The following is a 22,057-nucleotide window of genomic DNA, read 5'->3' on the forward strand; positions in this document are numbered from 1 at the left end:
TGCTTTTCAAGCCACTAGTTCAAAAGACAGAGATCAAGCTATAAAGCTAATCACTTAGTCATGAAACATACTGTGTCATTCCCTACGCTTCTAATAATTAGCATCTCCTCTCTGTTTCCCATGGGCACTCTCAAGACTATTAGGGTCCACAGTCAGCCGATGATCAAAGTCAGAGTCCTTCCCTGACAGAGAAGTGCAAAGAGCAATCACCTTTCTTTTCTTTTTAATTGAAGTATAATTGACCTATAACACTATGTTAGTTCCTGGTGAACAACATAGAGATTTGGTATTTCTATACATGACAGAATGATCACCATGATAAGTCTAATTACTATCTGTCATCACACAAGTTATCATAATATTATTGATTGTATTCCCCAGGCTGTGCATTCATTCCTGTGACTTACTTGTTTTGTAACTGGAAGTTTGTACCTCTTAATCTCCCTCAACTATTTCACTCATCCCCTCACCCCCTCCCCTCTGGCAACCACCTGTTTGTTCTCGGTATCTATGAGTCTGTTTCTGTGGTATCACGCTTGTCATTTGTTTTGTTTCTTAGATTCCACATATAAGTGAAATCATATGGTATTTGTCTTTCTCTGACTTTTTTCACTTAGCATAATACCCTCTAGATCCATCCATATTGTTGCAAATGGTAACATTTCTTTTCTTTTTTTTTTTTTGCAATCCCCCTTCTGAAATTTCCAGGACTCCAACCTTCTAGCAACAGGCATAGAAGCACATAGGAAACAATGTGTTAATTTGGATTAATCAGCTATGTTGAGGCAGGAAAAACAGTAGCTTTCTGCAGAGTCCACTTGGGGCTGACGGTCTGGAAGGGTCTTCAGACTCTTCAAGGGTCCCCTAGTGGCCTGAGGGGACAAAGCTACCTCCCAAGCCCCATCCTGTTCTTGAGGAGCAGGTCACAATGGAAGAGAATTTTTTTTTTTTTACCATTTGGGCCGCATGCAAAAGTTTAACACATATCAAGTTACAAAGTTAGACCTAGAAAAAATAACCTACATATATTTTAATATTTGCTTGTACATATTGTTATAACAACAGTTGATCAAAATCCAAGTTGAACAGTTAAGAAAAAGACTTGCATTTCCTTCATTCTGGTATTCTGCACTATATTCTAATTAGTGTGACGATAGAACCCTCAAAAGCCATCATGTGGACTAAATTTTTTATTTATTATTGAAAGCCCCTAATGTCCAGTTTATATCATATTAGTTTCCAAAACGTCTATAATCTATTGCTTCGTGTCTAAAAACCCTAGGTAGTCTGGGATAGAGTTTGGTCCTGGAAAAAAAGATAAATTCCAATTCTTGCCTCAAAATACTTTTTTTTTTTTAATTCTTTTTTAAATCTTTAAAGGTCCAGACTGTTGGTTAACTTGAGAGAGCGCCGGGGTTGATTGACAGTATCTATCATAGGCAATGAACTCCACTCCAATGTTGCCTTTATGCTGGTGTGTCAAGTTGTTCAACTGTGACCCTTCCATCTGTTCCAGCTAATCTGAAAGTCATTTAGACCGGCTTCCCCATTCATTTGAAACACAGCACATTCTCCTGTTAACACACATATGCAAAGTTGTCTGCTGTCAGCAACCTATGGGGTTGTTTTTGAAAAGTCTCACTTACAACATCTGTATAAACATTTACACAACAGAAAATCCATTTATTGCCTATTACTGCCTCCCTAACTTAATTTTTTCAGACACTACTAAGTATAGGGTCATTCTGAATAGACATTTAGTGGTTTACCTCCCCCAATTAATTTTTAAGCAGGAATGGTCACTTGACTTTGACATTTCCAAAAAAGCATTCTGTGTTATATGGTAAGAATTCCTGAGAATTCATGATCTTATTTTCAAGGATTCAGTTACAGTTGAAAATCTTTTTTTTTTTTTTTTTTTTTTAAGCAAGTTTAGGAGGAAGTAGTCAAGTTCATCAGATCTACTAAATCGGAATCCCTGGGGTGGGGCTCTGGGAATGTGTACATTCAAAAAGTCCTCCAAGCGATTTTGAGAATCAACCAGGTTCAGAAACAACTGGTCTGATTTACTTATACTTTACTAAGATGCCTGGTAATGCATGATTCTGATTTCTTATTTGTATGACTTATACAATCCTAATAAATAAGTTACTTAGCTAAAGGTAAAAAAAACAAGTATAATAAAATAAACAGGAAAGCTTATTTGAGTGATTTACAAGGGTGTTTCCTTGCATTATGTGTAAATTGAAACTGCATTTGGATGTAACACAATAGAAATGCTCATACTAAATGAATTAAGAACTCCTTTGGTCCAGAACTTTAAAAAAAATGCTTTGCTTTATTTTAACCTGATTCCTTCTCTGTACTCTGTCCAGATTTACACTGTATTTCTCAGGTCTGGCCTCAATCCTGACATTGAATCTCTGTGTGACCTTGAGTGAGTTACTTCTCCTGAGACTTAGTTTATACGAGGGAATCAGAGAAAATGGTTTCTAAAGTCCCTTCTAGCTCTGACAGTGTCTGAGCACCTAAAACAAGTTCTAGACATCCTTTTCTCCTGATAAAATCGCCTCCAGCCTAGAACGTTATCTCCAACCAGACACAATTAGGGGGCCACAAAGGTACAAATTTATCAGAGTATTTTAGGAAAGTATTTCTGAGGTTCAGGAGCTTAAGGGACTACCCTTTGTGAAATGTTCCTAGAATTTAAAATTTCAGCCCTAGCTCCAGAAGATTTTTTTCATTGATCTATTCACAAAATGTTGCCACTCTCTTTCTTGAGGTTATATCCAAACTTCAAAGGTTCTTTTCGTTACATTTGTTGTGTTTGTCCTTCCATATCCGCATCTCCTCTTCATTTTTGTCTCTAACCCTGTTGGCATGGTTGAAAGAACATATAAGACTTCCAATGAGTTATGTGATTTTGAACAAACCATTTAATCTCCTCAAGTTTTCGTTTTTTTCATCTGTAAGAAATAATATCTGAGTACAAAAGAAAACAAGTCTTAAGTACAAAAGAAGATAAGTGAGAGATAAGCACTTTCTAAACTGTAACTTGGTATACAGGTGTCATTATTATTATCTTTATTACATTTATTACTACTGCTGCTGCTGCTCAGAAGTTGGTCATCCTCTGCATCACTATTGTGAGTAAAGTACCATCTAATAAATTTGTTTTGGGACACCTATGGAGAGAAATGGAAGGGAGCTGGAAACACGTGTACCAAAAGCTCTTAAATTTTTGGTGCCATAATTTGACTTCTAAGAACATATCAAATTATATATCCTATTTTTGCATAAAGACGTTCATCAAAGCATATCTGCAATAGCCCATATTAAAACCAATCCAATGTCCATGAGTAAATCATTATCTAGCCATCATTGAAATGCTACACAGCCATTGAAAATGGTGTGCTGGAAAAATATTTAATGACTTAGGAAATGCTCAAACTACGTAGTAAGGAGTAAAAATAAAGCACGACGCAAACTTGCATTTAAGTATAATTGCAATTTTATGGCAAAATATATTATCTAAATATATAGTAAAGAAAAAAGACACTGAAGTATTTACAGTGACTGTCAACAATAGGGGTATAGATAATGTCTGTTTTCTATTTATCTCTGTGTTTTGCAAATTTTCTTTTTAAAATGTTTTTTTTTTTTAATTGCAGCACTCCCTTCCCAAATTTCAAATCACATATTCATTCAGCCAACAAAACATTTGGAGAATCTCCTGTGTATCTTTTCCCTCTGCTGGACATGGTGGAGACATGAAGGTGTGAAGAATGATCATAGGCTTCTAGGACCCTACAGTCTAGAAGGAAAAATTGTTCCTTATACAAAGCAAGGCAGTAATGACAAAAGGATCCTTAGAACAGTACAAATGAGCTGCCATAGAAGTTAAGAGAGGAAGTTTCTCTGAGGATGTAACAGATAAGCTGTTTATTAAATCCCACAAGAATTACTGTTGCGGTAATAAGCAGTTGGCAGAAATACTTTAATATGATTAGAGTTTGCACATGCTATACCTTCTCATCAGGAAATAGAAAGTGTTTTAGTTTAGGTTTTATTTACTGGAATGCTCTTGTCAAATTAGGCCCCAAACTGGTGAGCCCCATATTTGTCAAAAAAAAAAAAAAAAGATAAAATTAAATGCATCAGCAATCCATTCTTAGGAGGTGAAATACCCGAGAAAGAATCTGAAGAGTCTTCAAATAGCACAAGGTCACCAAAATCATGAGGGCACCAGGATTCTTCTAGCTACTCCCACTTGGTCCCCTAAACTCAGGAGTACAACTCCAAATGCAAATAGGCAGGTGTCAATGTGAAGAAGAAAAGAACACTTTCCATCTAGAGTCCAAAATTCTCTACCTAAGGGAGAAAATAAATATAGTCAGAGTCTATGATGTTGGACCCCACAGTAGAAATACAAATAAAACTGTCTACAGAGCTATCCCATCTTCCACTTTCAACGGCACCATTCTCTATTTGTGAATAGGTTAGAGTTAGAATATTCCATTTAGATGAGTACTTTATGTCTAAAGCATGATTGGTCATGAACTTCAACTGCTTACAGTGGCCAGGCAGGCCATATAGATGTGTGAACCGGACAGATATAAGACACTGATGCACTGACGTGGTGATGCCATGCTAAACTGGAGAGTACATGTTTCACCTAATGGCATACTATTTAAAATATAAAAAGCACCATCCCAACCCAATATTTCACATCTGTAAGCTGGATCTGCCTCTCTATCCTGTAGCCAGTTTGTGCCCTGCAGAGAATGGCCCACAGAAAAGCGTATTCATCAGCCCATTATTCACGCTTCCAGATAATGGCCATTGGTTTCCCAACCACTTCTCCTTCCCGTTCCTGGAAATGATTCCTCCTCAATGAGGAATCTAGAATAACGAGAAGCTGAGAGATAGCCCCGTGTGAGCAAAGAGTCAAACAGAGCATGAGCTTTAACAAGAGGAATGTAAATGGTGAGGGAAATCATAGTGAAGCCAGCAAGGAATTGAATCAGGAGTTACTGGTGCCCCCAGATCATGAGAGAAACACACCAGTGGTTCTCAGCGGGGACCATTTTGCCCCCAGGGGCCATCTGGCAATGTCTGGAGATATTTGGGTTGGGAGTGGGGGATGGCATGTCACTGGCATCTAGTGGGTAGAAGTCAGGAATGCAGCTAAACATCCTACAATGCATAAGGACAGTCCCACACAACAAAGAATGTCAACAGTGTGAGATATGAAGTGAGGCAGATATTTAAATTGAGTGGTTAGGACAGAGATCTTTGGAGATGACATGTGTGGTGAAATCTGGTTGATCCAGAGGAACAGTCTTCCCCAGGAAGATCTGAGGGCAGAGTGGGCCAATCAGGGAAAATTGCAGGAGCAAAGGTACTAAGGTAGGAATGAGCATGGTATAGTATCTTTCTCCACAACCTCACCAGTACTTCTTATCTTTTGTCTTTTTGATAATAGTCATCCTAACAGGTGCAAGGTTTATGGTTTTGATTAGCATTTCCCTAATAATTAGTGATATTGAGCACCTTTTCACATACTTGTTGGGTATTTGCATATCTTCTTTGAAGAAATGTCTATTTAGGCCCTTTGCCCATTTTTTAATTGAGCTGTTTGCTTTTTGCTATTGAGTCGTATGAGTTCCTTATATATTTTGTATGTTAACTCCTTATCACATATATGCTTTGCAAATATATTCTTCCATTCTGTACATAGCCTTTTCATTTTGTTGATTGCTTCTGTAGTTCTGTTTATTTTTGCTTTTGTTGCCTAGGCTTTTGGTGTCATACCCAAAAACATCATTGCCAAGACTGATTTCAAGGAGCTTTTTCTTTGTTTTGTTCTAGTAGTTTTATGGTTTCAGGTTAATACATTTTAGTTTAAGTCTTTAATCCATTTCAAGTTAATTTTTGTGTGTGGTGTAAGATGAGGGTCCAATTTCATTCTTTTGTTTATGGAGTGTTAGGATGCAAGGATGATTCAACATATGCAAATCAACAAATGTGATACATCACATTAGCAGAATAAAGGATAAAAATCATGTGATCATCTCAATTGATGCAGAAAAAGCATTTGAAAAATTCAACACCTTTCCATGATGAAAACTCTCAACAAATTAGGTATAGAAGGAATGTTCCTCAACATAATAAAGGCCATATATGACAAATTCACAGCTAACATCATAATCAACAGTGAAAAGCTGAAAGCTCTTCTTTTCTTTTTTCTTTTTTTTAGCTTTTCTTCTAAGATCAGGAACAAGACAAGGTAACCACTGTTTCACTTTCATTCAGCATAGCACTGGAATTTTGTAATGTATTTAAATGTTGAATCACCATGTTGTACACTTGAAACTAACATAGTATTGTATGTCAACTACATTAAAAAAAAGAAAAAAAACCATAATACTGGAAGTTCTAGCTAGAGCAATTAGGCAAGAAAAAGAAATAAAAGCCATCCAAATTGGAAAGGAAGCAGTTAAATTATCTTTGTTTGACATGATCTTACATATAGAAATCCCTAAAGACTCACTAAAAATTTGTTAGAACAGATAAATGAACTCAGTAAAGTTGCAGGATACAAAATGAACATATAAAAATTAGTTGTGTTTCTATATACTAAGAACAAACAAACCAAAAAAGAAATTTTTAAAAATCCCACTTACAATTACATCAAAAAAATAAAATATTTAGGAATTAATTTAACCAAGGAGGTAAAAGATCTGTACACTGAAAACTCTAAGACTTTGATGAAAGAAACTGAAGAAGACACAAATAAATGGAAAGATCCTGTATTCATGGATTAGAAGAATTAGCATTGTTAAAATGTCCATACTACCCAGAGTGACCTACAAATTCACTGCAACCCCTGTCAAAATTCCAATGGCATTTTTCACAGAATTGGAAAAAAAAATCCTGAAATCCATATGGAACCACAGAAGATCCCAAATAGTCAAAGCGATCTTGAGAAAGAAGAACAAAGCTAGAGGCATCATACTTCCTAATTTCAAACTATATTACAAAGCTAAAGTAATCAACCAGTAATGGGACTAGCACAAAAACAGACACAAAGACCATGGAACAGAATAGAGAGCCCAGAAATAAACCCACGCATAAATGGTCAACTAACATTTGACAAGGGCACCAAGAATACTCAATGGGGGAAGGACAGTCTCTTCAATAAATGGTGTTGGGAAAACTGGGGTATGGCCTTAAAGGCCAGGGAGGGGCTCTGTCTCAAGCTCACCAAACCCATCTACTCACTCATACTTTGAATTCCTTAGCCTGAGCCACAGTCTGATATTCCAGAATGAAAGAGTAGGCTTTATATTTATTACGTCTCTCAAAGGGTCAACACAGAGGTCCTTCATTCTCCCGCTGAGGAGCATGACAGACAAGTACACCTCTGCCAGCAAACATGGTTTGATGAGTTGGGGAAGGAAAGAGAAGACAGAGCTGCTAAAACTGCAGCAAACATCCCAAACTGATATCTTTTCACCTGTTGCCCCAGAGCAAGCACAGTAAGGGCTCTGTCACTACTGGTAGAACTGGGCGGAATTGCATTGGGTCGGCTCGCAATAGGATAATTACATGTCCTAGAGTTCCTGGGACAGCCCTGGCTTATGTCTGTTGTCCTAGCACAATTATTCACAGCATCCCCTTTCACCCTCACAATTGTCCCAGGGTGGATAATACATTATGTGCTCAGAAGCTCTAGGGTCCATTGGCCATAGGAGCAGGGCAGTCCCAGGGAACGTTAAGGGTGGTATCCGGATGAATTTCAGCCCCTCTCCACCTAGACTCTGCCTAGGGGGCAATGAGCCAGCCAGAACAACAGATGAGTAATCAGCCAGGCAGAGGAAAGAGTCTCCTCACGATTTGCCACCAGGTCCCCAGGACAGCCGCAGGGGATACTTACGGCTTTGTCTTTCAATCATTCCCACACCTTCTGGGAAAGCTCCCTGAGTATGCTTAGGAAACCCCACTCCCCTCACTATTAAGCCAGGGGGCCTCAGGGACAAACGGGGGACCCAGGCTGGTCAATCACAGCATTTCAAATCCTTGGTCACAGGGGTTGGTTCAGGGAGAGACATGTGACCTAAGCCTGGCCATTTAGAGTTCAACCCTGGATTGCCCATGTCAGAAAACCTGTCTCTGCTACAGGATACCTGACAACCTTGAAAATCAATTCCAGGATATTTTGGAAACTGGTTGAACTGCTGAGAAGTTAAGGGAAAGCCTGGTGTCCTTGGCAACTATCTTTCCACTATGAGAGGAAAGCCTACCTAAGAATGGAACTGACACAGAGGAAAGGCAGAACAGATAGAGCACTGAAGAGAAAAAGCTAAATCCTAAGAACAGTGTTTATTATTATTTTTTTTGGCCACTGCTACGTGGCTTGCAGGCAAGTTCCCCGACCAGGGATTGAACCCACACCCTCGGCAGTGAAAGCGTGGAATCCTAACCACTGGGACCACCAGGGAATTCCCCTAGGGACACTGTTTAAATACCTGTATCCAGTGAGGCCCAAAGCTAGTATTTCCCTAAATTTTTAAGTTAGGGGTGTTAAACTACTAATTTCCTTTTTTTAAACTGAGTTGAAGTTGGATTTCTATCCCTTGAAAAATAACGAGAACATATTTGCATAACTGAAGGCAGATCTCGTGTCCCCCAGGGACAGTCCTCCTCATATGCCATGGGTCCAGATCTCTACTCCTTTGGGGGTCTCCCAGAATACATTCCCACCCTACAATTATAAGCATTACCATAACAGCCAGAAGGAATTAAGCATTTACTACTAGCCAGGCAACGTGCTAAGCTCTTTACAGGCGTCATCTCATTTAATCCTCACAACAACTCTCTGGGATGGGTACTATTATTATCTCCATTTTAGAGATGAGAAAACTGAGGCTTTGAAGATTAAATAACTTCTTAGGGTGATGTAGATAGTAAGTGATAGGTCTGCACTCATATCTTGATCTAATTGAATTCATCTCTATTCACTACTACATAACACTGCTTTTATGGCCTGGGACACAGGGTCTTCCATTACATATAGGAACTTGGGTAATAACTCTACACCATATTGCATTTGTACAGATGGCTATACAACACCAATACAATATCTGTGAGAAAACACATTTCTGTTGTTTTAAGCCACTAAATTTGCAGTGGTTTGCTTCAGCAGCCACAGGAAACTAACGCAACTGCTGAGTCGTTTTGGATCTTAATTCCCTAAACCAATGAATAAATTATATCTCCCAACCTTAAGCCCCCAGCAATGTAAAAGATATCATGCCTTGATCTTGATCATGCCCTCTACATATACACTCATGTAACTGCTAAAACGTAGATCAGACACAGGACCATCTATTACATTGTCGGAATGGGACTCTGGTTTCAAAATAGGAATTACCAGACAAAAGGGGCTTCTTGGTTTGGTAAAGAAGTTTGGGAAATACTGGATTGAAAACATTTGTAAAAGTTTCTCTACTACAGGACTTCTCAGAGCCTTTAATATGCTGATGGACATTGTGAATCTCCAAGGAGGGATGTGATCTTCAGTGTTCACCAAGCTTATTTGATTACAATCATCCCGCCCCTGGGAAAGCACCTATAAGGACAAGTGTTACAAAGACCACAGTTAGGAGAAAAATATATCTGGCCCCACCAACTCACTGTACTGGTAACATAAGTTCAGAGCAGTTGCTCTGCCACAATCCCACTGCTGGTGGGGGCACATTCAGGTTATAACCCAGGCCTCCTAACATTTTGTCTGGTGTTCCTTCTACTGAACATGTGAAAAAGGAAGCACTGAATGTCATCTTTAAACTGAAGGGATGAGGTTCTCTAAAGACAACTTCATTGAAAGGAAACATTTTCTGCAGTGAGTTAACAGCTTATAGAATGCAGCAATGAGATATGAGGAAAGGTGGATTTTTCCTAGCTTTTGTTATTGGCATTGACCCTGAAGGTCCTTAGTCCTCCCCCAGAAGCTTAAGGGGCTTAGATCAAGGGCAGATTTTGAAATTGAATGTATTCAGATTAAGCAAAACCTTCAGTGAGAGGATTTACTCCCCACAAGCTGTTGCCAAGTTGGGGCTGTCCGGGCCAGGCCCATTTTCCTGAGCTGCAGTCGACTGGTTCCCTGGTTGCTGGCAGCGTCCAGGCAGCCAGTTTCCTGGGACATTAAACATTCAGAGCTTCATCAGCCTCCTGGATCCTTCTCTATTTCTCCAGTATTTTTAGACAGGTTTTGGGTAGGCTGCAAATTTTCTAACAATTATCCAAGGAGATGATCCTGGGGAAAGTAGCCAGAGATTCAGAGTCTAGAAAAATGCTCCTCTCTTATCAGTTAGCATCTGACAAATCACAATGAGACTGTCCCTGGCAAGGAAGATATTTTGCCATGATAATCATCTAGAAGACAAAAGGCAGCTGGGAGCCCAGGATTATAAGTAGTTGTTTATTTGGGGATTTTTCTTTTAATGCCATATTCCCCTGGTTTGCTGGATGCTCCTTTTATTCCTCAAGTCTGAAACATTACCACCCATTTTGAGAGTCCTGGATGTGGCAGACATAATTGTTGCCGAGTGGATTTCCTACTTCTGGGGATGTAACATTATCCACCTTCTATTTCAAACGTGCTCTGCCTTTAAGACCGAACTTCTCTAAGCATTTAGAAGGCCCCAAGTTTTTCTCTTTTGTGTCTATAATTTTAAAATAGCTTCTACTGCTTTTTTTCCTTATAAAAAGAATACACATTTGTTTTAGAAATGTTGGAAGTATGAAAAAAGCATAAGAAAAGAAAAGAAAAATCTTCTGTGTTCTCACCACTGAGATATAAAGGTTATTAACATTTTGGGCTCTAAGTCCTTTTAGAGTCATTTTAAAATACCTTAACAGGATGCTGGTGAGCGTAAAGTTTGAGGTTAGTCCCTCTAATCCCCACAGGATGGAAGGCAGCCTCTGTGGTTCAGCCCTGCGTCAAGCACAGAGAACCAATCACCTATCACTTACTGAGCTACCATTTCAAGAAAATCATAGTTTGTCAGACTGGATGGGGTCTGAGAACCCCACTGAATAGGTAAGAAAACTGAGCACCAGAGAGTAACTAACTTCCCCATAATGCCTGGCATCTCAGAGGTAGAGCAGGGACCAAGAAAATCTTCTGATTCTCATTTTAGTGTTTTTTTTCTCACTATACCAGCTGTGTCACTAGAGAAAGAATTATAAAATTCAATCTGAGTTAAGAACATTTAGCTATGCCAAAACTCAAAGCATGAGGAATTTTTATGTACTAATTATCTGGCATTGTGGAGAGAGAAATCGTCTCCACATAAATAGTAATTTCCAAAGTACTAAAGGTCAGCTTTTTAAGCACAAAGACTTGCATCTTAATATCAATATTAGCCAATTCCAGTGGAAATTATTCTACATATGCCTTTTTAAAGGCAGGTGCATTCACATTCATGACAGCAATATATGGGAAAATGAATGCCTGCACGTGGGCAAGATTGAAACATGACTCTGGGGCTATACATAAAGGTGACAGTTACTGAGTTCCTTTTTCTATAAAGTTAAGTGCCTCATAAACACTGGCTATAGGCCTCAGATTAAAAAAAAAAAAGACAGGCGCATTTAACAACACAATCTTTTCTTGATGACTCAAAGTCATGATTATGAGCATCAGTTTTTATTCTATGCCATGACACAGTGAGACCTTCTGGGATTGGTAAACTGTAAAACCCTGAATGGCTCCAGACCGCTAAGCTTTCATAGTGCTATGTTTGCTTTATATGGATTTTCTGTCTCCCCTTCACAATCAAGCTGTCAGCCATTATTTCTTGCTGCTTCCAGTATGTCCGAGATCCTCTCCTCGTTTGTTCCCCATCTGCTATGCTGCTCCTAATCTTTTATGGCTGGAGAAGCGGATATCCATGTGTGTTAGAAGTATTTGTAACATACGAGTAATTAGGCTCTGAGTGAGTATGGAGGGGCTCTCTTAGTCATAAAGTTAGTGAGCAGACTTAGGGACACATACTTTTATTGCTCAGAAGCCTTCTTAAGTTTGTTTTCTCATAAGGCTGGCAAATAAATAACACCCAGATAAATGATACAGTACAGTACTTAAAAAATAAATATAAACAGGATGAAGAATTCAGAAATCTTTTGCTGATTTTACGCACATCATTCTTTCCTTGGGAAGAGATCCACATCTCCTAGCAACATAGTGCGTCCTGAGTTCTTATTTCCGTCATTTCCTTTAAATTTCTAAAATTTACTTTGCAACATAAAATTGGTCTTTTCTAATGCTAATGGAAACACAGCCAGCCGTGGCATCTCTCATGGGGGCCTGGCAAGTACAGAGGACAGGCTTCACTATGGGAGCTGTTTCCCAACCCCTCCCTGCCACTGCCTGACTCCCTTCCACCCCCAGCTGCTATCTTCCTCTCAAGTACAAAAGTTGCCAACGTTTTCACTTCTTCACTTGTTACTTGCGTATTTTTGAAAAGATTAAAACGGTTTTCCCTTAATTCAAACTTTAAAATTCCTTTAAATGATCAATAGGACTGATTTTCCTACCGTCTCCCAGTGTTTTCTCCCAGATTTAAAATTTCTAAAAATTTTATTGCCAAGAATAAACAAATAACTGAGATGGACTAGTAGGAAACTAATGCCCCAGCTCACATGATGCTGAAATCATTTTGAAAGCTACCATTAGAAATGGTGCTGCGGGAATGGCACAGGCTGTATAAGCCAAGCTATTTGCAAAATTATGCCAAGAGGAGGAATGACTCAATGCAAGCACCTGCTGTGGAGTGATTATCAAATTATCCACAGAGTAACTATGATCCTGCAAGTTGACTTTCCTTCCCCTCCGGCCCCCCCATTCCATGGTCGTTTGTATTTACCAGTAAACACCCACAAACCCACTGCACTCTGCTAAACCAAAAGGCCAAATTAAACGACTCACACTGGAATTAATGAGGGGCTGTAATAAGAACAGCCCAGCCACATCTGAAGGAGACATTAACCATTTGCAAAGGCCTTCCACACACCGGATCTCACAGCTTGGAATAACTGCCCACTAAGCTGGTTTCCAGGGAAAGGTGCCACCGATGGGTTTTCCCAAAGGAAGTGCAAAACTTTAAAATAAAAACCGAAGTTAAGATATACCCTAACCATCCCTTCTACTTCATCCTGCCCCCCCTCCACCACCACTTTTCTTTCCAGCTGTCAGTTTTTAAAGTGTATGTTTTAATTTTCCATGGTTGACCACAACCAAAGTTTTTTGAAAGGAGCATGGGATTCTATTCTTCTCTAAAATCTATATGCAGCCATGGATTACCACAGCTGGCCCTGGTAACATGTGCAAAGTCTAACTTACTATCTGAGACTATTTCTAAGGCTATTGTGAGTGACATTAGGCCTGTTTCTGGCAAGAAATCCTCTAGTTGTAATGTATACCATCTTAAATGGTCTTTTTGTGATCAGCGTCTCTCTCTTACACAAATGCAGGGCGTATTTTCCCCGATGGGTGTCCCAAGGAGAGCTTGGGAAGAAATCATCATTATCAAGGCAGTTCACACAGACACACAGACTTGCTTGTTACCGTATTTAAAGAAGTGGCCACAAAGAAATAGTCATTGCATTTACAATGGGAGAAACCTAGTATGCATTTCCAAGGAATCACATTTTGGGGAGAATTACAGAATAATTACACATATGCTTAGATCACTAGCATTCAATGAAGCGGACAGTATTTTGAGGATTTAAGATGTTGGCGTTTTGGTCGTCTCTAAGAAACCGGGATAATTCAGACATTCAAATGCAAAACCACACCATTTGGAGAGTGTAATGCAGTCTGTTCTGGTCACTGTTACAAATTCGGAAAGGATTCCCTGGCTGCAGACATTAGAGGCACTTAATACTTAAATCTGTTTCCAAATGTAAAGCATAGAACAAAAGTGCTGGGCATTAATGAAACGTATCCTAACACTGGTGTGCTGACACATTTCATTAAAGTGTCACTTTGGGAGAGTAAAAAATAATGACAACAGCTTTGCTGTGTGCAACTTGATAAGGTCCTCAGAAGAAATATCATTAACTAATAACACATTAAACATCCATTTTAACACTATCAGGGTTTTCAGATCAGGCTGGAATTAATTTCATGCCTAGGATGTTGTCTATAACCAATTACTATAAATGAATCTCTTTTGTAGGTCTAAATACTGATTGTTTATTCCTGTTAGTTGTATTCAAACTGCCAGGAAATGAAGTATTCTTGGAAGTTACTGCAATGATCTTAAGAGAAAGATCTTAAAACATCAAATATCTTGTTTACTTGTAAATTAGTTATTTCCTGAAGGGATGTATTGTAAGTACTTTTGAAAATACACACCTTTATCATTTTTGTTGGGTCACTGGCAAAATACTTTTCTACTGCCCTATAAAAGTTAAAGTGGTCTTCTAAGCTCAAAAGGGTTTTTCCTTTTTTAATTAAAACAAATTGGATAAAAATAAGAATTCAACAAATGTAGACCAAAATCTCAGCAGTTAATGAATTTGAAAAGATTTCCAATCTAATGTTCCAATTTAAAGCTAAGTAGTTTTCTATTTAGGAAAATTTTCCATGTGTAAATACATGCAATTTGTATTTCCAGTAAATTTTCAAAACGTCTTCTTTGAAGATCTTGTGTTCAAAATACCAGAATAGCGAGAACTTTGCAACTCTGGTAGCCACCTGGAACTCTTACCGGGCAGATTTAGATAGGCTGTTTTCCAACATTTATAGATTTGTTTGATTTTATGCATAAGAGTCATTCTATAAAACCTAGGGAGGCAAGAAATTCTCCCAAGCTGGGTCTATGCAGCCAAGAATCGAGTTACAAAGTAACACAAAACAAAAGAGATGAAATAGAGAAATTAGTCTAGAGCAAAACAAGAGAAGTGTGCGAGAAACTTGGAGCTGGCAATCTCGTAATGTGAAAGGTTAATCACAAGATTTAAAATCTAATCTTGCTCTCAAAGGCAGCTCATGTAATTGCATACATTGTAAAGGGACATGAGAACAGTGGGAACAGAAATAAAAAACTTAAACAAGTGAGCTTGATATAAACTGTAAATTTAATATGGAGAAAAGTAAAAACTTAGCAAAAACAGGCACAGACCTCAGGAAGGGGTCAGCTGGGGAACTAAGACAATAGAAATGGCTACAAATAACTACTTCTAAAGAAAAGACAACCTTTAATTTTGGATAGATACGTATTCTAATGGGATACTCCCTAAAGACCCTTTAGATTAAATTCCATTCATCTATGTTGCCTAGCAAATATTTATACGGGGTCTATCATGTGCTGATATTGTGGGAATACAAAGATAAATCGGACACAAGAAGAAGAGAGTCATAGCTCCCTAGAGTACCAAGTAGAAAGTATTGAGAGGTGGAAGAAATTACTCCAAAAAAGGGCTGGCATTTAAATTCTGCCAGGAGGAATGGGCAGGACTCGGCCCTATGCAGGTGGGGGTGGGAGGGCACAAGCAGAGACAGGAAAGCCTGGAGTATGTGCAGAAGCCAGAGACAACTTCAGGTTGACTGGCAGTGCAGTCGACCGACACAGGAGCAGCGTGGGCATCATGGGATCTGGAGCAATCTGATTGATTTCTATGGAAAGTGGGAAAACATTGGAGCTTCTGGATTCCAAGAACGGTCTGATGTAAGGGTACTGGAGAAGGTTAATCTGTGTGGGGCAGCCTAGAAGAGGAAGAAGGAAACATAATCTCAGCAGAATATATTTCAGGACAGCAAAAATGTAGAGATTTGTGTTCTTGGGCCAGAGTACTGAATGCATATTTATGAGTTATGTGTCTCTAAATTTCAAGACTGTCAATTCTTGCTAATTTGGAAAAGCAATGAGAGGTGTCACTGAGGAACATGTAATTTTTCAAGGAACCGTGGAAGACCCAGTGGGTGTTAGACCAGCTTCCGCAGTTTTTCCAGAGAGATCTCTGGTGTGTGTTGAATGCCAGGGACTGAATGGATTAAAAAAAAAACACGCCAACGGTGTATGTAGTTGCCTATCACAGCAGGAATATGGATACACCTCAGGCCCAAGCATGACATACAACTACCTCATGAGCAGCCCCTGTGTTCAGGCATGTGCTAACCAGGATAAAAATTGTTTCTGCATCAACATCAGGAAGGGGAAGCAGACACACACATTTAGAGGCCCTTGGCAATAAGTGCATCGTGTTAGGGCTTGGGCAATCATTTACTGAAGAGGATAATGTACCGGTGAGTAGAACATTTTGCAGGTTTGTTTTCATAGGGACATTTCTTTACCTGTCATATTTGTATAGCATTTTATATTTTTCAAGATCCTTTTAAATAGATTATTTTATTTCCCCCAATAACCCCATTATTCTCATTTTACAGAAAGAGTTACAAAGCCCCATCAGGCTGTGTGGCTGTGCTTCAGATCTCACAGCCTCTTGGTAGAGGGGTAAGCACCCAGAACCCAGCTCTCTGGATTTCTCCTCCACTTCTTCACCTGGCCTCTTCCTACTTATCATCAGCAAATATTTATCAAGCATCTCTTCTGTAGAAGGCATACTTCTAAGTGTGAGGAAAGCCTCAAGATTTCCTGTAAGTGTTAACACAAAAATCCTAGAAGGGTTTTTGCTGCTGAATAAAAACCTAGCTCATCTTCCCTGCATAGCGCCCTCTGGTGGCAGTAAGATATAAGTTATGAGGTGGGAAGTCCTGAGTTTTTAGGATTCAAGATGACTTGAGTTTTTTAAAAAAATATATATTTATTTATTTTTGGCTGCGTTTGGTCTTCGTTGCTGCGCGCGGGTTTTCTCTGGTTGTGGCGAGCGGGGGCTACTCTTCGTTGCGGTGCGTGGGCTTCTCATTGCGGTGGCTTCTCTGGCTGCGGAGCACGGGCTCGAGGCCTGCGGGCTTCAGTAGTCGTGGCTCGCGGGCTCTAGAGCGCAGGCTCAGTAGTTGTGGCACATGGGCTTAGTTGCTCTGTGGCATCTTCCCAGACCAGGGATTGAACCCGTGTCCCCTGCCTTGGCAGGCAGATTCTTAATCACTGCGCCACCAGGAAAGTCCCTCAAAAGTCTTTACAGAATAAATCTGATCTTCCAGAAAATTAACTGCCCAACAAAATTCAGCATGCTTTAATGGGAGATCAGAAAATCCAGACTCTCAAAGATTTAGAACCTACAATGTCCGGAATATAACTTAAAAATTACTAGCCTATGAAAAGTCAGGAAAATATGACCTGTGGAAAAATAAATCATTAGAATAGACCAAAAATAAGAGAAATAAAGTTTTAAAAAAAGACTTGAAAAACTTATTATAAATATGTTCACAGATTTATAAAAACAAATACAATGAGGAGACAGATGGAAACTATAAAAATGAAATAAAGGGAACCTCTAGATCTTAAAAATACAATTTCTAAAATGAAAAATTCACTGGATGGACTTAACAGAAGATTAGATATTGCAGAAGAAAATATTAGTGAATTTAGCATGGCATCATAAGTTATCTAAACTAAAGCAACAGAGAAAATAGGCTTAGAAATATAACAGTGCCTCAATGAACTGTGGAAAAACATCAAGTGGTAATTGGGTTCCCAGAAAGGAAAGGAGTGTTTGGAGAGGATAAAATCTGATGAATTATGGCCAGAAATTTTCCAGATTTAATGAAAAACGTCAATCTACAGATCCATAAATCACAATGAATTCCAAGAAGAATAAACTTAAAAACACACATCAAGGCACATCTTAATTAAATTGCTGAAAACCAATCATAAAGGGACTATCTTAAAAGCAGTCGGAAAGGAAAGAAAAGACAACACATATAGTAGAATGAAGATAAGGATTATCACTGATTTCTCAAGCCAAACAATAATGGAATGGCATTTTTTCAATGCTGAAAGAAAAAATGACTTTGTATTATTAATATCACATATAAAGGCATCAAAAAATATGAAATACCTAGTGATAAGTTTAACAAAATATGGTTAGGAACAGTATAGTAAAAACAAACAAAAAAATAGTACTGGTAGAAATTAAAGAAGACCCAAATGTTCATGGATTGGAAGATTCAATATTACTAAAATGTCTATTTTCCATAAATTGATCTATATAATTCAAAGCAATCTAAATGAAAACCCTTAAGATGAAGCTGTGATTTCTAATTCTTCACTTTCACTGATGGATTCTTCATGATCTGTAACGTTTGCCCAAAGAGAGGCTGGTGTACTTTCCGCTTGGAGGCATCCTGTGCCTTTCTCAGTTTGTCAGGCTGGTTTTGTGATATTGCAGTCACCATGGGAAATACCTCAGGGTGAAGAGTTTGCTGGTTTGGAACCTTGTGCCTTAAAAGTACAGGGAGAGGATCATCAAAGAGATCACTGTCTTCCTCCTGAGTCTAGATGGATTGTTCTAGCTCTCTTCAATTTTCCAAGTGGTTTATACTTTGGCTCCATACTTTGGGGACGACCAGCATGAAGGCTTGAAGATTTCTTTAACTTTATCCATAGTTGTGCCTTCTGGAATTGCATTTGAGCTGCATGTGAGCAGCTCTTTGCAGGAAACCGCCCTCAGCAGGAAGCCCCTTTGCCGGTCACTTTAGCAAAGCTACACTGTAACTAACGTTTTTCTTCTTTTTTTTTTTTTTTTATAGTGCACCTTGTCTCTGCCACACTATACAACTAAAAACATTGTAAACCATGCATGGGGCAGCATCTGAGGACTCTGAAAAGGAAATCATAGCAGGCTGATTGGAAAAAGAAGAAGAGGAAGAAGAAGGAGAAAGAAAGGAAGAAAGGAAGGAAGGAAGGAAGGAAGGAAGGAAGGAAGGAAGGAAGGAAGGAAGGAAAAGAAAGAAAGAAAGAGAGGGAGGGAGGGAGAAGGAAGGGCAGGCAAGAGAGAGAAAGAAAGAGAGAGAGGGAGGGAGGAAGAAGGAAGGGTGGGTGAGAGAGAGAAGGAGGGAGGGAGGGAGAGAGAGAGAGAGAAAGAGAAAGAAAGAATGAAAGAAAGAAAAAAAGAAAGAAAGAAAGAAAGGAAAGGAAAGAAAAAGAATAAAACTCAAAGCAAGACCAATTCAGCAGTGAATTATTGGGATTTTTTTTTCCACCAGTATCTCCAGCCTGGACCCAGAGGCATGCAAAAATCCAGAATTAGGCACTGGTGCAGACAGTAGGAGCTCCAAGAGATCTCTCATTTTAATCTAAGAAATGAGAAAGGGTGCACCTAGGGGTCCAAGAAGAGAAAATTGTAACTAACTTTTTTTTTTTTTTTTTTTTTGCGGTATGTGGGCCTCTCACTGTTGTGGCCTCTCCCGTGGCAGAGCACAGGCTCCGGACGCGCAGGCTCAGCGGCCATGGCTCACGGGCCCAGCCGCTCCGCGGCATGTGGGATTTTCCCGGACCGGGGCACGAACCCGTGTCCCCTGCATTGGCAGGCGGACTCTCACCCACTGCGCCACCAGGGAAGCCCTGTAACTAACTTTTAAACCAGGCACCCCCAAGATCTGCTCATCTCCGGCCCAAATACACCTTTCAAATCTTTTGATCACACAATACCTTGCCTAACCTGTTGGTTCTTTCCTTAGATCAAAAAAGTTGAGATGAAGAATAAGTAATTAACTGAAGACCAGGTCTTTTTCCTAGTAGCTTCCCCTTCAGTAATCTCACAAACCATGTGAACAAGATAGCATCTAAAGAAAGATCACAAGGTGTCGACAAGCCTGCACACAGTGGGAGATGGCTACGAGTTTGATCCCCCATCTCAACGATTAACTGAGATTACTTCCCCTTTAAAAATTTTCATGGCTGAGCAAAATCTTTGGAGTTGGTTTTTTGGGGGGACATGAGTTCACCTTTTCCCCAGATTGCTGGCATTCTGATTAAAAGCAATTTTCCTTTCTACCAACAACTGCCTCTCGGGTACTGACTTTCAAGTGGTGAGCAACCGGACCTGAGTTCGGTAACATTCACAGGACAGATGTGGTTCAACATATCTTTAATCTCACTGTAGGAGGAGTTAAAAAAAAAAAAAGTGAGCTCTGTACAAACTCTCTCCAATCCTCACAATGACATTGTTTTTTCTGGTTCTTTCTCCAAACCACATAGTGGATGGCTTCATGCCGACTGTGTGAAGTGGAATTCTATTTTTGGAACTAATTCTGCAGGGTAACTTATTCCACTGAAAATATCCTTCTGCTTTTGGATGCTGACATGTGTGGATCTGAGTGCTACCGTCTGTTATGAGATGATGAAGAATGTCAGGTATGTTTCTAAATGTCTCGTTTATCCACAAGAACCTGGACTCCTAACTCCTCACTAAGGCTGATTAATACTCCTACCCATTAGCTGCTTTGCAGTTCAGCCACACATCATGCTACAGACTCTGAACGATCCAGCTTCAAACCAGCTCGGATATTCCACTCAGACACTCCACCCAACTAGGAATTTAATAATCTTCTGGACTGCAGAAAGTAGTATATAAGTACACACTCTAAGATGTCTTGCAGTCTGCCCCCAGAATGCAAGCTTCTAGCAGCTTCTCCTTTTGCGAGTCTGAAGTCTCCCATGTACAAGACAGTTCTGTTATTGCCCTAAAATAAAAACGTAATTGATCCTGGGCAATGACCAGCTGGTAAGAGAGTCACAACAATCTCTCCCTTCTCTCTTGATCCTTCATTGACTGAAGATATCTGGGTAGGAGTTTCAATTTCAGTTAATATAATTCGTTTCTCCCAAAATCTTTAGTTAACAACAACTAGTTGACAACTCTTTAGTAACAGCGAACAGTATAAGTAAACCTTCAAGCTGGTGGAAATCCTGGTCCTGCCATCTACTGGCTGTGTGACCTTGGGAAACTAATTTAACCTCTCTGATTCTTCGGGTTTCCTCATCTGTACTCCAACCTTCTTTTCAAAGTAGGGCCTCTTAATCCTTTCATGTGATCCTTATGGCAGCGGGACAGGAAGAAGGTGTGGGCCCTCAGGTTCTCCCTGTCCAAGAAGTCAATGGAGATTGTTGGATACTCGGCCATTTGCCCCTTGAAGGAGCTCACACCACCAGCCAACCACAGTGAACTGGCCACCCAGCCGGGTGTGGAAGCCCAAGCCACCACTGACTGCACCACCACATCTGGGAATCTGCCCAAAGATTTCTTAAACATGATAGAAAAGCACTAGCAATAAGAGAAAAGTAAAAAAAAAAAAAAAAAAAAAAAAGAGAGAAAAGTATTGACTAATTGAATTTTATCAAAATTAAAAACTTTGATTTTCAAGAAACACTGTTAAGAGAGAGGTCAAAAATACTCGCAATACATACACTTCACAAAAGACTTATTTCCAGAATAAATACAAAGAACACTTGCAACTCAGTAAGAAGACAGCAACCCATTTTTAAAATTGCCGGGCTTCCCTGGTGGTGCAGTGGTTAAGAATCCGCCTGCCAATGCAGGGGACACGGGTTCGAGCCCTGGTCCAGGAAGATCCCACATGCCGCAGAGCAACTAAGCCCATGTGCCACAACTACTGAGCCTGCACTCTAGAGCCCGCGAGCCACGACTACTCAAGCCCGCAGGCTAGAGCCCGTGCTCCACAGCCAGAGAAGCCACTGCAATGAGAACCCTGCGCACCGCAACAAAGAGTAGCCCCCGCTCGCCACAACTAGAGAAAGCTTGCACACACCAGTGAAGACCCAACACAGCCAAAAATAAGAATAAAATAAATTTAAAATTGCCAAAATATTTGACTGTCATTTCACAAAAGGATATATTCTTGAGAGAATACCTGTGAGGGAATTTGAGGTGATAAAAATGTTCTACGCCTTGACTAGCAGGGTGTTACATATATTTGTCAAAACGCCATAAACTGCACATTTTAAATAGGTGTATTTTACCTAAATTATAACTCAAAGTTTTTTTTTTTTTTTTTGCGGTACGCGGGCCTCTCACTGCTGTGGCCCCTCCCGTTGCGGAGCACAGGCTCCGGATGCGC

At 39.7% G+C, this 22,057-nt stretch overlaps 1 pseudogene; it reads right to left on the reverse strand.

Annotated features, from left to right (window-relative positions):
• LOC132526482 (protein artemis-like) overlaps nt 1-21,102 on the reverse strand; it is a 94,623-nt pseudogene extending 73,521 nt beyond the window's left edge.
• Nucleotides 21,103-22,057: the final 955 nt, after the last annotated feature.

The sequence above is a fragment of the Lagenorhynchus albirostris genome, chromosome 9 (assembly GCF_949774975.1).
Source record: "Lagenorhynchus albirostris chromosome 9, mLagAlb1.1, whole genome shotgun sequence".
Lineage (NCBI taxonomy): Eukaryota > Metazoa > Chordata > Mammalia > Artiodactyla > Delphinidae > Lagenorhynchus > Lagenorhynchus albirostris.